Source organism: Cebus imitator, unplaced genomic scaffold, assembly GCF_001604975.1.
Source record: "Cebus imitator isolate Cc_AM_T3 unplaced genomic scaffold, Cebus_imitator-1.0 Scaffold78, whole genome shotgun sequence".
NCBI lineage: Eukaryota > Metazoa > Chordata > Mammalia > Primates > Cebidae > Cebus > Cebus imitator.
Genome location: NW_016107393.1, coordinates 853,080 through 867,977, shown reverse-complemented (window position 1 = coordinate 867,977; position 14,898 = coordinate 853,080). Strand labels below are relative to the sequence as shown.

Below are 14,898 nucleotides of genomic sequence, written 5' to 3'. Positions count from 1 at the left end.
GTGCCTGTAATCCCAGCTACTCAGGAGGCTGAGGCAGGAGAATTGCCTGAACCCAGGACGCGGAGGTTGCGGTGAGCCGAGATTGCGCCATTGCACTCCAGCCTGGTAATAAGAGTTGAAACTCCGTCTCAAAAAAAAGAAAAGAAAAAGAAAAAGAAAAGAGGTTTAATCAGCTCACAGTTCCGCAGGCTGTTCAGGAAGCATAGCAGCTTCTGCTTCTGAAGAGGTCTCGGGAGACTTACAATTATGGTGAAAGGAGAAGAAGCCCACACATCTTAAATGGCCAGAGCAGAAGGAAGACACAGAGTGGGGAGGTGCCACACACTTTTAAACAACCAGATCTCACAACCACTCACTCACTATACAAGAGCAGCACCGGGGTGGAAATCCACCCGCATGATCCAATCACCTCCCACCAGGCCCCACCTCCAACACTGAGGATTACAATTCGGTGCGAGATTTGGGCGGGGACACAGATCCAAACCATATCACATTCTATCTGATGAATGGGTAAATGTAAGTAGTGCTTCCCTGAGTTCTGTGAGCTGCTCTAACAAAGGAACCCAAGGAACGGAATTCTCATGGGAACCCTCAATTTATGACCAGTCAGTCAGAGGTATAGGTAACAACCTACTATGTGGAATTGGCATCTGAGTGGAAGCAATCTTGTGAGACTGAGCCTTCAGCCTGTGGGATCTAATGCTAGTGTCAGAATTCAGTTAAATTATAGGATAATTGTGTCCACTGAAGAATTGGTTGTAGGTGGAAGAAAACCTCCAAAACACATTTTGGTGACCAGAAGTGTTGTATTGGTTGAGTACGTGAGACTAGGACAAACTCTTTTTTTCTTATACATCTCTTACATTCCCTTTGCTTTCAAACTTTTTTCTCTGTGACCTCAGGAATCTCATTCCATCATCAGCAAACTCCCTGATACACTCAGCCTCTTCAATGACCGTTCTTTAGCTGTGTAGGTATTTGCATGAAACATACCTGACTTCTCAGTTTCTTGATTCCATCTCCAATTACCTTCTCCACTGTGCTTCAATCACTCAATCCCATGGCCACCCCTAGACCGTGTCATCAAGCCTCTGAACCCATGACTTTCGAGTCCTCCCGTTCTTTTCATTTGGTTATTTTCACCATGTTTATTTCCCAAACTTATTAAGATCTGTAGTCTTTCTGCCTTCTCCTTTCCTCTTATCTATAATCCACTTGCTGTCCTCTATACCTTCTCTGCTAAGGAAGGACTCCATTGCTCCTAACATTGGCCACTGACTAGTGTTCTCAACTCCATTACTTCATTATTTTTCTGTTTTATCTGCCTGACAAATTTTAGAGTGTTTACCTTGAACCCAGCTATCTGTCTCGGCCATTCCTTTACCTAGGCTGTTGGGCACTGTAGGAAAAAATCACCCTGTCGCAGATTGGGGCTACCTTAAATTTGTGCTCAGCAACCTCAGGTGGGGCCTCAGTGCTGCCTGCAATCCTACTCTATTCCCTGGTCTCCTCATTTTCTCAGTCTCCAGAGGGGCTGTTTCAAGGATTCGCCTCTTTCTACACCTCCATGTGTTGGTCTCTCTACCCTTCTCATTCTCAGTTGGCGATTTTTTCCCCCACATATCAGAGTTGGGTGGGTAGATGTTATGAGATGTGAGCAGTCTCAGTTTTCCATTATGACCTATACCCTTTTTTTTTTTTGAGACAGGGTCTCCGTTGCCCAGGCTGGAGTGCAGTGGCGTGATCATGGCTAACTGCAGCCTCAACCTCCTGGGTTCAGGTGATCCTTCCACCTCGGCCTCCTGAGTAGCTGAGACTACAGGTGCACACTACCATGCCTGGGTACTTTTTTGTAGAGATGGGGTTTCCCATGTTGTCCAGGCTGGTCTCAAACTCCTGGGCTCAAGTAATCCACCTGCCTCAGCCTCCCAAAGTGCTGGCCTTACAGGCATGAGCCACCACACCCAGCCACAACCTATAAACTTACTTGCCTCTTTACACATTTTTTTGACCTTGCCTTTTATCATAACAGAACAACTTCCCCTATTTCCATCAAGGCCAATCTCTTGGCCTGATGCTCTGGGTCCCATCTCGCTCTGATTTCTCATTGACCTCACTCTCTCAGTTATTCCTTCACACTCCAACCTTTATAGTCAACCTCTTCCTCTCCACTGGCTCCTCCCTTCTCAGACTAAAAAAGCCACATTCCCTTCCATCTTCCATCCTCTCTTCTCTTGCCAGCTAAACTTCTTGGAAAAGTTGTCCACTCACTGTTTTAACTTCCTCACCTCCCACTCACTCTCCAAAATTCCTCTCTCCAAAATAACCCATGGTCTCCATAGAGCTAAATTCAAGGGGCACTTTTCAGTTCTCTCCTTATTTGACCTGATGGCAGCACTTAACATGTCCTCCTTTTTGATACTTTCTCTTTCCTGTGTATCTATGGCACCATCTATCTGCTCCCAGATAGCTTTCTCCATCTCCAACCCTTCACTTGAGCTTCAGACCCTATTGGTTCCACAGGCATCTTAAACTCAAACTGAACTCATTTTCTCTTCAAATCTGGGTATCTCCTCCTGAGTTCTCCCTGGAGGTAGCATGGACTCATTGCTGCAGCTAGTCACTTGTGTATCATTCCTTACCACTATCTTCATCATTCCTCACCACTATCTTCATCATTCCTCATGTCCAGTTGCATCACCAGCAACTTGATCCTGCCACCTGAATACCTCTCCTACCTTATTTCTTGTCTCCTTCCCCTCTACTCTCATCAGGTCTCACCTAAACCCCTGTTTCCAGTCTTCCTCACAAACCGTTCCCCATGCAGTAGCCGTGTGAGTGTCATGAGCAAGGAGTCTCACAGATGCAAGAGTCCACAAACCCTCAGGTGTGTGGTCGTGGAGCATTTTTTCCTGGAGCAAATTTGATTTCTGAATCTGAACTTCCAGTCTTCCTTTTGGTAGACAGCTTTATCTAGATTATCTTAAATGAATTCAATGATTTGTCTGTCAACGGAGATTCCACAAATATTTTAGTTCAGAATTCAGTTTCAAACCTTCCTTCCCCTGTTCTTGCCTCTTACTCTTGGGGCTCCTGGGGCTGGCTACCCAAGGGAAGTGGGGAAGCAGATGAAGGTCCATGTGTGAGTAGCAGGTGGGGCTGGGGGAGCTGTCCATCTAGTCTTTTCCGGGGTGGTTCTAAAGCTGGCCTAAGGCGCTAATGCCATTGTTGTCTATTCTCTCAGCATAGGCAAGCCCCAGCGTGCCCTCTAGAATACCAGATCCTGCTGGTTCTGAAGGGTGAGGATGGGCTGTCTGGATGCACATGCAGGTCCCATGTAGCTTCATCTCACAGAGGGGCAGCTATGTCCCCCACAATGCCAGCAAGCAATCCAGGAACATTCCTTTCTTTTGCCCTGCTCATTCATCTGCTTTCATATCAGATCATTTCTTCTCCTCACACAGCACAGAGGTGAAAAACCAGTTCACATTTACACATTTGTATGAGCTGGTTTCATTTTAATTATTTCACCTCTGAGTTAAAGTGCAGAGTTAAATTGTGCAGTGTAGAGTCTGGATTTCTCTCAGCAGCAGACGATCTCCACAATCATTAATTTGCTTTCCACTCTCCTGGCAGAAGAGTCAGGCGGGGTGTGTGCCTGTTTTTCTGTGTATGTGCATGTCGGTCGGGGCAAGGATCAGGCTGGCAGCCCAGAGCCCAAGTAGAGAAATTAGTGGGGAGAATGCATTCCATTAATACTTCACATATTATTCTGTCATGTGTTCTTTCTAAATCATAAATCTGAACAGGTCTTTCACCTGCTTAAAGCCATCTTCAGCTTCCCCATTGCCTTTAAGATAAAGTCTAAGCTTGTAAACTTGATTTACAAGTTAAGATCTGTTTACAGATGACCTTTCCCATTTCATTTGCCACAATTTCCTCTCTTCTTTCAGTTCCATGGGTTCACATACTCTCTTGCCTCTGGAGTTTCTCACATTCCTGGAAGATTCTCTTCAACTTTTCTCTACACCTGGCTAATTCCTGTACATTCCTCTGATCTCCGGTTAAACACCACCTCTTCTCTAAGTCCTCCTTGTCCTCCCTCCTACCTTTGACTTTGATTTGTCCCTGCTATGCACACCCATAACCTTCTCATATCAAAGCACTTATCATAGTCTAATTTTTTAAATTTGTTTTACTTTCCCACTTAACTATAAATGCTTTTAAGACAAGAATATCTGTCTTGATCAGTGTTCATTCTTCAGCACTAGCATGTGCCTGACACCAGACAGGTACTCAATAAATATTGTCAAATAACAAATGAATAAATGACTGAAGAATAAATTGAATGTGAAAGCCAGGTGCTGGCTTCATGTGCTTTTTTTTTTTTTTTTTTTTTTTTTTTTTNTTTTTTTGAGACAGAGTCTCACTCTGTTGCCAGGGTGGAGTGCAGTGGTACAATCTCAGCTCACTGCAACCTCTGCCTCCGGGGTTCAAGCGATTCTCCTGCCTCAGCCTCCCAAGTAGCAGGACTACAGGTGTGCGCCACCATGCCCAGCTAATTTTTGTATTTTTAGTAGACATGGGGTTTCACCATGTTGGCCAGGATGGTCTTGATCTCTTGACCCCGTGATCCTCCCATCTTGGCCTCTCAAAGTGCTGGGATTACAAGTGTCAGCTGCTGCGCCTGGCCTGACTGTCTTTTACTCTATAGCAGGACTTAGTACTTTACTGTGTTATCCCAAAAGCAAATCAACTCCACAGAGCAGAAGTGAGCGATGTAGATTTGACTGACAATTTTATGAGGAGACATAAGAGAGGGTTTAAATGGCAAGCATTTCTGTTCTCCCCTCAGTGTTCCTCCTCTTTGGTTTCCAGACATTGGGTCTTCCTCTCTTTTGACCCTCCCTTCCTCCCACACTCTCACCCCCAACTCAGCCTCTACTTCCCTTTTTTGAACAAATGTCACCTGAGAGGACTATGGAGGATGAATTGGAGAGAGATGAGGCTAGTATCAGGGAGTTCCATTTAGCAGGCAATTGAATGAGGCCAGACAGAGATGATGAAGGCCTGAGTTAAGAAAATGACAAAATGGCCTGAATCCCAGGACTTTGGAGGCTCAGGCAGGAGGATTGCTTGAAACCAGGAGTTCAAGACCAGCCTGGGCAACATAGTGGACCCTGTCTCTACAAAACAGAATTTTTTTTTAAAAAGGAAAAGAAAATGACAAAATGAAGAGCAAGTGGGGATTTACAAGATGTTTGGGAGGGAATATCAACAGGATGTGAGAATTGATTGGATTGGAGTAGAAGAGATAGAAGAATATAGGGCATGTGTCAAGGTTGGGCGAATGCAAGAGGAGAAATAAAGAAAAGAAAAGAGGATAGGGGTTGAGAGTTCCATAAGATTAGAATTATTACCAAGGGAAGTATGAAAGAGGATTAAGCAGAGAAGGACCAGTATAAGGATTATTATCACCTGAGAGTCTAACAGGTTAGAGACAAAAATTGGTAGGGGCACTAGTATTTAAATTGTGTAATGTAGAGTCAGGGTCCCTCTCAGTGTCAGACTATCTCCACAATTATTAATTTGCTTTCCACTCTATTGATAAAAGAGTCAGGTAGGGTGCTTGCATGTTTTTTCTGTGTATGTGTGTGTTGATGGAGGGTAAGGTGCAGGTTGGCAACCCAGGGCGCAAGTAGAACAGAAATAATTGTGTGATTTTCTTTAATAACATAACTTGGGCTGTCTATGGTAATAGCTGAGAAAATGGGTGGTAGGTTGATCAAAGACTTAGGATTTCTGAGACTTTGGGCCAGAAGGACCAAGAGGCAAACTGATTGATGATTTTATGAAAACAATGTTCAAAGTGACGAGCAACAGCATCTAGGCTCAACAGGGCTAGAAATGAGCTGGGATGGGATTGACAGATTGGGGAGCTGCTGGGGGTAAAAGAGCAGGGGCCATGCATGGTGCAATGTTTACAGGAAATAGAAGTCCATAGGATGTGGGACCCAAGAGGAAAACAAATTGTGGAAAGGAGAAGTTACACTTCTTTCTGTGAAATGAAGCAGAAGAAGAGATATCATCTTGAAGTATTTCTCAGTAGAGAAAAAGCAATGAGAGGATACCCACATTGGAGAATCTTGACTTTCTCTATTAAGCAAGAGGAGAAAGTTGCATGCAGTGGTCAGACTGGGGGCTTGAGGGAAACAGGAAGGATTTGGAAAAGGAGTCAGCTGATATTGGCTTGGATCAGATTTTTACATTTTTAATTTCCATTTTCAGCAATATATTTTGCTTGGGAGCAGAAACAGAAAGTACGTGGTGGACTTCACTGAGGGATGGAGATTTTGAAGACGGGAATGGATCAAGAACTAAGTGAGTGAGGGCACCTACCGGGATTATTGCTGAAATCCTAGTGAAGGTAACTGGCTGACAGAAAGGCAGGTGAGGGCTGACGGGCCCTTTGCACTGTGAGAACAGTAGAGGAGAGGGAGCAGTGGTCATGAACAAACAGAAAGTTCAGTGGCCTCAATAAAAATAACATTCAGAATCTTCCAGATACTTTCTCCATAATGTGAAAAGGTAAATGCCCTTTAAATCATTAACTAAACTGGCACTCAGATCTGGGCAGGCCCTCCCAGGTTGGGCTGTTCTGTTTTCCCAAGAATTGATAAACTTCGTGACCCCTCCAGGGTGAATGAGCATGATCCATCTTTCCTGTCTGGACAAGCTTGATCCGGCCTCCTTCCTCCTGCTGAAGCAGGCCTGAGGTGTGTGCCAGGATTCCATGTCTTATGCTAATACGCACATTCCACATACCAGCTCCTGCTGGTACTGCCTTTAGGCTTTTAGAAGGCCCTGCTTTGACCCCCTCCTGCCTGTACCCCTCACTACAGAGTGAGGAGACTGTGGCACCCTGGGGATGTGTCCACTCAGAACCACCTTACCACATTGCTTCCTTCTAGACTACACTCTGGATAACTTGGACCACCTCAGAATTCCTTGCTCAAATGCCCCAAGCCCACTTCCACAGCCCGCCTATTCTCCAGACCCATCATCCCAAGGGCAAACCACGTCACTAGTGTGTGTGGTCAGCCTGAGAGGTGGCCAAGGGTAGCCTATTTGCAGAGGCATGCACGGGGTATGGATGTGTGAATTTGGGCATCTACGTGCATGCATGAGAGGTCCTTCTCATTCAGAGTCAAGAATGGGAAGAGAAGGGGAATGTTTCAGGTTGGGGTTCAGCAGTCCCCACGTTTCTCTGTCCTGGTGCAGAACTCCAAGGAGTCTGAGCCTTGCACATTTAAACCTGACCTTCAGGTCTTTTGGAAGACAGAGTTATCAAGGTAGGAAAATAGAACATATTTTATTTAACAGTTTGACTTAAAACTTTTATATCATTAGTCACATGGAATATGGGCCTCCATTTGTACTCTTGCCCTTGGCCCCACAAATGTTAGGGAGAGGCCTGGCTCCTGCAATGTGCTATTTACCTGTTGTGAAGAATAGCCCTTCAAAAGTATTATTGTAAGTCTATTTGGCATAATATGTCCAAATTGTATTACAGGGTGGTAAAAAACAACAATCCACTAAAAATCCTCTTTGAATTTCTAAAAACATTTTAGAAATGTTTAGGGGTTTAGGGGTAGCCTAAACCCCTTCCCCAATTTTTGATCTCACTTCATGTCATTTGAGAGAGTATGTTTTCCTGTTTAATTAATGTTTATATTTAAGCTGGATGTTCTAAAAGAATTGTGTATGTTTTTATTCTATTGTGACATTCAAGGTACGCAGCTGAGCCTTGAGTATAAGCCCCATCAGCTAAGTAAACATAAAACGTATCTTCAGTACACCCTTTCGATCTTGAGGATTATTTATCACTTTTTCATAAGTTCCAAAGTTCCAGATAGTTACTGATACATTTAATCTGACCAGTGCTAGATTTGAGACTTGTCCCGCAGATCCACACAGTATATCTTCATTCCTTCATTAATAGATCTTTTTTTTTTTTCATTTTTATAAAATGTTTTCGGAAACATGGGGTTCTCACTATGTTGCCCAGGGTGGTCTTGAACTCCTGGCCTCAAGCAATCATCCCAACTGAGCCTTCCAAGTATTGGGTTACAGGTGTGAGCCACCACACCCAGCCTAGATTTCGATGAAGGGAGTAGAATTAGGTGACACTGAAAATGTTGGGTAATAAACCACAGTGAAGGAAAGAGAGGCAGCTGTTAGATCATCTGACTTGACCCATGGTCCTCATCCATTTGCGCTTTGGCAAGTCCTCTACTACATCTGAATCTCAAAATGGGGGATGAGCTTTTGGGACAGTCTATGCTAGGACCATTCTAGTAGTAAACAATCTGCAAACAAATCTTGAAGCCTTATTTGCTTGATAGCAGTTTGAGAGGTTTCTAAATTTAGAGTCAGGAAAGAGCATTGATCTAGGCTTGAGAAGCCTCCAGTTCTTGACTCAAAGCTCTGATTAAGTTGTTGGTTGAGTGACACAAGGCAATCATCTCACTTTTCTGTTCCTGAGCTTCTCCTGCTGTAGAATGTGAGCAGGAGTGTAGAGGGGGAGAATTTATTTCATTTCCTGTTTTCCAAACTTACTAAACTGTGGAAACTTTCTTTTGCAGCATTGGACAAAACTAATGTTCTAAGGAACACTCTTTAGGAAAGGTTAGCCAGTTCAGTAGTTCTCAACAGGCGTGTGGTACACACTTAGTAATATCTGGAGATGTTTTTGGTTGTCACAGCTGGGGATCCAGGGATGCTGCTAAGCATCCTGCAAAGCCTAGGACAGCCCTCCACAGCAGAGAATTATCCAACTCAAAATGCCAATCATTCTAAGGAGCTGAAAAACTCTGGACTGGATGAACTATCTCAATTCTTTTTCAACACTAACATTTAAATGTGGTGTTTCTTGTTTTTTAAACATATAAAATTTTATTTCTCTTGTCAGCTGTGAGTCTGGATGAATCTGTAGACAGTTTTCTTCCACGTGTTGGCTCCATAATTCAGCTGCTTTGATTTTTTTGACATCTTCCTATCAATATGTGCTTCTATGATTTCCTTGGCAGAGAAAGAAACCAGAGAGAATCATATTCTGAATCTTAAATGCTTCTATCTGGATGTGATAAATGTCTCTTCTACTTTTTTTTTAATAAGAAGCTTTACTGAGATATAATCCATGTATCATATAATTTGCTCATTTAAAGCATAAAATTTGGCTGGGTGTGGTGGCTCACACCTGTAATCCCAGCAGTTTGGGCGGTTGAGGTGGGTAGATCTCTTAAGCCTAGGAATTTAAGACTGGATTGGGCAACATGGCAAAACCCCATCTCTACAAAAAATACAAAACTTAGCCAGGCATGGTGGCAGCACTTGTAATCCCAGTTACTTGGGAGGCCAACGTGGGAGTATTGCCTAAGCGTGGGAGGCAGAGGTTGCAGTGAGCCAAGATTTTGTCACTACACTCCAGCCTGGGTGACAGAGTGAGACTCTGTCTTTAAAAAAAAAAAAAAAAAAATCAGTTAAAATAAAATGTAGAATTCTGTAGATTTTAGTATATCCACGAAATATGTGCAATCATCTCTATACTGAGTTTTAGCACATTTGAATCACCCCCGGAAGAAACCCTGTACTTATTAGCAGTCATTCCCAATTTTCTCTCAACACCTCCACCTCAGCCCTAGGCAACCACTACCCTATTTTCTATCTCCATAGGTTTACCTATTCTGGATATTACATATAAATAGAATCATGTCCTTTGTAACTGTCTTCTTTCACTTTGCATAATGTTTTCAAGGTTCATTCATGTTGCAGCATTCTCAATATTTCCTTTCTATTGCTGAATAATATTCCACTGCATGAATATAGCACATTTTATTTATCCATTTATCACTTGATGGACATTTGAGCCATTTCTACTTTTTAGATGTTATGAATAATACTGCTATGAACATTTTCCTGCAAGTTTTTAAATGGATGTATGTCTTCATTTCTCTTGGATTATATATCTAAGAAAGGGCTTGCTGGATTATATGATAACTTTATGCTTAGACTTTTGAGAAACTACCAGACTGCTTTCCAAAACAACTGTGCCATTTTACATTCCCACAAGCAATGTATAAAGTTTCTAATTTTTCCACACCCTTGCCAACACTTAAATTATCTGTCTTCTTGATTCTAGCAATCCCAGTGTGTGTGAAGTCGTTTCTCACTGTGATTTGGACTTGTATCTTCTTGAAGGCTAATGATAGCATCTTTTCATGTGCTTATTTTCTCTTCTTTATATAAATATCTATTCAGTTCCTTGGCACATTTTTAAATTGGGCTGTCTTTTCATTATTGAGTTGTAAGAGTTATTTTTATTTATTCTAGATACAAATCCCATATTAGATAGCTGATTTGCAACCTATCTAATTTCCTATTCTAGCCTATTTCCTCTGATTCTGTAAATTTCTTGCTGGTGTCCTTTGAAACATAAAAGTTTTCTGTTTTGATGAAGTCAAATGTGTATGTTTTCTTTTGTTGCTTGTGCTTTTGATGTCATATCAAAAAACCATTGCACAGCCCAAGGTCACAAAGAGTTGTGTCTATGTTTTCTAGACTTTTATCATTTTAGCACTTACATTGAGGTCTTTGTCATGTGTGTGTGTGTGTGTGTTTTAATATTTGGTGTGAGGTAAAGGTCTAGTTTCATTCTTTTGCATGTGATATCCAATTATTCAGAACCACTTATTGAAAAGGTTAGTTCTTCTTCATTGGATTATCTTGGCACCCTTGTCAAAAATAAGTTGACTGCAAATGTGAAGGAATGTGAGTTGTTAAAATACCTCATCTGTGATATCTATATTTTTTTTCTAAAATGATAAGTTATATGTCACATCTCAAGTTACAATGACTCTTTTAAATCAAAAGTTCAAAATAGAAGCACTTTCACAATTGTTTTTTCCCCCAGAGCCACTTAATAAACTCTATTTGCAGATAAAAGCATGCTTTCCCTTCGAAGGTATTTCACCAACAAAGGAAACCCAAATCTAAATAAGCTGGGAAACTGAGGAAACACAGAAAGTCTCCTTAATCTCTGGGCATATGCTTGAATTTCTCCTTTTTATGCTCAGTTTTTCCCTCTTATCCAGAAATGTAACATTACCTTTTTATAAAATTCCTAGAGATTGATCATATCTCTAGTGTTTGTGTCTAGAATGTATTTCTGGGCTAAAAAGATCTCTTTACCCTACTTCCACATGTGGAAAGAAAGAAAACATGGGACTCTAATCTCACAAATGAGGCAAGGGGTTGTTTCCTCAAATGAGACAAGGACTTTGGACAAGAACCTGTTTGGGCTTGAGATGATTTTTGTAAACCCAAATGATTCTAGTTCTAGTCTGTCTTTATTGTTTACTATATTTTGTTTTCATTCATACTGATGAATAATAGACTTGATGGTGTTCCATCATTTTTGTCATTAATATTTTTATGTTTCAGTGCTGTGCAGTTCTCCTGGAAACTTGTATGGGGATTGAACTTGGTGGTGATTTAAAGTAATTAATTCATATGTCAGTCGTTAGCAAGGTCTAGTAATTAAAATCTACTTTAGAGTAAGTTATTAACTCCCCAATTAAAAAAAAACTTTATCAACTTTTAGCTATTTATTCTACTTGACAAAATGAGATATTGACTGTACATAACACCTGTGTACTTTCACCACTGAACGCTAGGGTCAAATTGAAGTCTAGGCTATTAAAGTTCATAGTTTAAATCTAGAATAAACCAGTTCAGGTTGATGGGGATAGGGAGACGGTGCGCTTGGGTCTTGTTCTCTTTGCAATATTGTCTCCTTAAACTTTGCAAAGTCAATTTTTGCTGTCTTCAAAATCCTCAAACTTCTAAACTAAAAACACCCTAGACCAAGGATTTCATATTGAGATCTGAGATATCCAAGTGCTTTATTATGATTTATTTTATAGTGCTTTTTTAAAAAAACAAACTTTAGATGCTATGATTTCCTTGTGAACAGGCTGGAGGAAAGAAAACAAGTTACATGTAATGCATGAGACACAAGTGCAGGCCCTTTATTTGCAGGCCTAAACTAGTCACAAGTTTCTATCTTATGATAGTAAGTTTTCTTTTATTCTGCTTTGTTTTTTGTCTTGACATCTGGTTACGTTTATTCAGTTCGAGGGCATCTTATAATGGGCCCTTTGCTTCCCTCCTGTTGGCTTGTGATGAACTACTACCAAGGTCAATCCAGGTCTGACTCTTTCATGTGGTCAGTGTGGCTGGGGTAATGCTTCCCAAGCCAAGCTTCTCATCAGAATTACCTGGAGTAGTTTGTAAATAACTTTTCAGGCCTTATTCCAAGCCTACTTAATCGGGATCTCTGGTGTGAAGCCTGTGAATCTGTGTGTTTGAAACCTTCCCAGGGGATTCTGATGTCCAGCCATGTTTGGGTCATAGTCCAGAATGCAGTCATGCATTGTGTAATGACAGGGATATGTTCTGAAAAATGTGTCGTTAGGTACTTCTTCATTGTAGGAAGATCGTAGTGTGTGATGACACAAACCTAGATGGTATAGCCTACTACACACCTAGGCTGTATGGTGTAGCCTACTGTTCCCAGGCTACAAACCTGTATAGTATGTTGTTGTACTGAACACTGTAAGTAATTGTAATACAATAGTAAGTATGTGTGTATCTAAATGTATCTAAACATAGGAAAGGTACAGTAAAAATACAGTATTCGAATCTCATGGGACCACCACTATATAAATGGTCTGTAGTTGAGCTGAAACGTCGTTTTATGGCCCATGACTTTACTTGGATTCCAGAACTTTGCAGATGCTTGGAGGTCTTATGGGTTTGGCCATAGGACATTGCCGCTGAGAAACTGCCATCTGCTTGCCAGAGATTCTGAAAAAACCAGAATTGCCTATTTACAATCCGTTCTTCAGAACTATCTACTATGTTGACAAAAAGTCCTAGGTTTCTTCTCTGTCCACTCTCAATCCCTCGGTCTGTCCCTGTGACTTATTTGCTCCTTCAAGCTGCCCAGAAGTGGTGCTGGTGAAAATAAAATAGGCTTTGGTCATATAGATCTGTCATGGACTCAGCTCAGCCTCTTCTATGTGTGCCGTTTGCCTCAACTGTAAATGTAGTTAATATTGTCATCTCAAAGGCGTTAGGAAAACCAGAAGAATATATTTATGTAACACCTAGAAGAAGTATACCCTGCATTAGGCATTATTTGTTTGGTTTTACCTGTCCACTTCAATGAACATGCTGGGTTAATGAAGTCTGTTCATTGATTTTCCCTGATCATAGCCTTTTAGATTGCTCTGGGCAGTGTCTGTCAAAGTGGGAGACATAAACAACCTGACTGTGATTGGTGGGAGAGAGGACAGAAATCCGCTCTTATGTACTCTAATCTTCTGCACTTTTCAACTTTTTGTCGAAATATACATATAGAAAAGTGTATTTCTTTAAGTGAACAGCTCAGTGGCTTTTCCTAAACTGAACACACCAGCACACAGATCAAGAAACATTACCAGCACCCCAAAAACCTCCTCTGCAGGCATACTTCAAGAACCACTTGTATAGGAAGAACCCAGCTGGGGCACTGTCCAAACCTGCTGTCCCGCCTTTCCCTAGCAGGCCAAATCTGCATGCAGTGTCAGCTATCCCCAATCTGAGAGGCTGGACCTGTAGCCTCACATACACCCTTCATAGTGATGCGACTTCATTTATAAAAGGGGTCACAAAGGGTGTTTCCGTCATTTATATTCCTAGCATACACCCTAAACTGCTTAAAGCAAATGAATTCAGGTCCCAGCCAAAAAGGAGTGGAGACCAGTCACTGCCTGAAAGCATCCGCTTATTACAACACTCTAGCATTTTCTCACGGAAGGGTAAATGAGGTGGATTCTAGTGTAATTACCTTTATGTAATTGAAAACTAAAGCACTGATGGCTGCAGAGTTTAAATAACCATTTAAATACTTTCAATTTATTGCACTTATTTTTGCAGGACATGCTACTACCAAATAGGCTATTAATTTTTCTAGTGGATTAAAATCTGAATGGGTACATTAAAAACTAGCACAGCTCAAATAGATGTCCTCTTTTTCCAAAGATTATTAAAAAGAGTTTTCTTTTTCTTTAACCCAGCTATTCAAATACTCTATTAGACCAGAACCTGTAATAATACACGCCTTGTCCAAAAGGGATCAGGTTTCTATGTAATATAATTAGGCAAGACTTAAATAGTATGCACCTGTGGTGCTTTTGTCTCTAGCTCCACAAATGTCAACATGCAAACAAATCAAGGAGGGGTGGGGGGTGTTATCATGCAGATTCTGCTTCCATGGGTGTTGGAGCCTGGGATTCTGCCTTTCTAACAAGCTCCCAGGTAAGTACTGATGCTGCTGGTTTGAGGGCCACACACCTTAAGGAGCAGGAAGAATATTCATACTAGAAGAGTATTCAGCATGGACTGGAAGCCTGATTACATATCTGAGCTCAGTTTTCTGATGTATATACAGACTTTAAAAAAAAAAGAATTAGTAGAGATGGGGTCTCACCATGTTGGCCAGACTGGTCTCGAATGCCAGGGCTCAAGATATCCTCTTGCCTTGGCCTCCCAAAGTGCTGGGATTAAAGGCATGAGCCACTACACCTGGCCTATTTAGACTATTTCTAAGGTCCATTCTAACTGTACAATTCCATGATTCAATCTCCTTTTGGCTATTAACTAATTTTTCTTTAGGCTTCTGGTTCTCATTGTTTATAAGCTGCTATATTAGATAATGTTCCATACTGGAAGGCCAAATAAAGAGTCTTACTTATGGCCGGTAAGTTTTATTTTTCAATCTTCTACAAGTCTGCC

At 41.5% G+C, this 14,898-nt stretch overlaps 1 long non-coding RNA gene across 1 annotated transcript in view; it reads left to right on the top strand.

Moving 5' to 3' along the window:
* The window catches only part of LOC119471899, a 71,766-nt gene extending 71,603 nt beyond the window's left edge, over window positions 1-163 (top strand). Inside the window, exon 3 of the long non-coding RNA XR_005200995.1 lies at window positions 151-163. This is a non-coding gene — a long non-coding RNA (uncharacterized LOC119471899). The remainder of the gene's footprint in view (window positions 1-150) is intronic.
* Window positions 164-14,898: the final 14,735 nt, after the last annotated feature.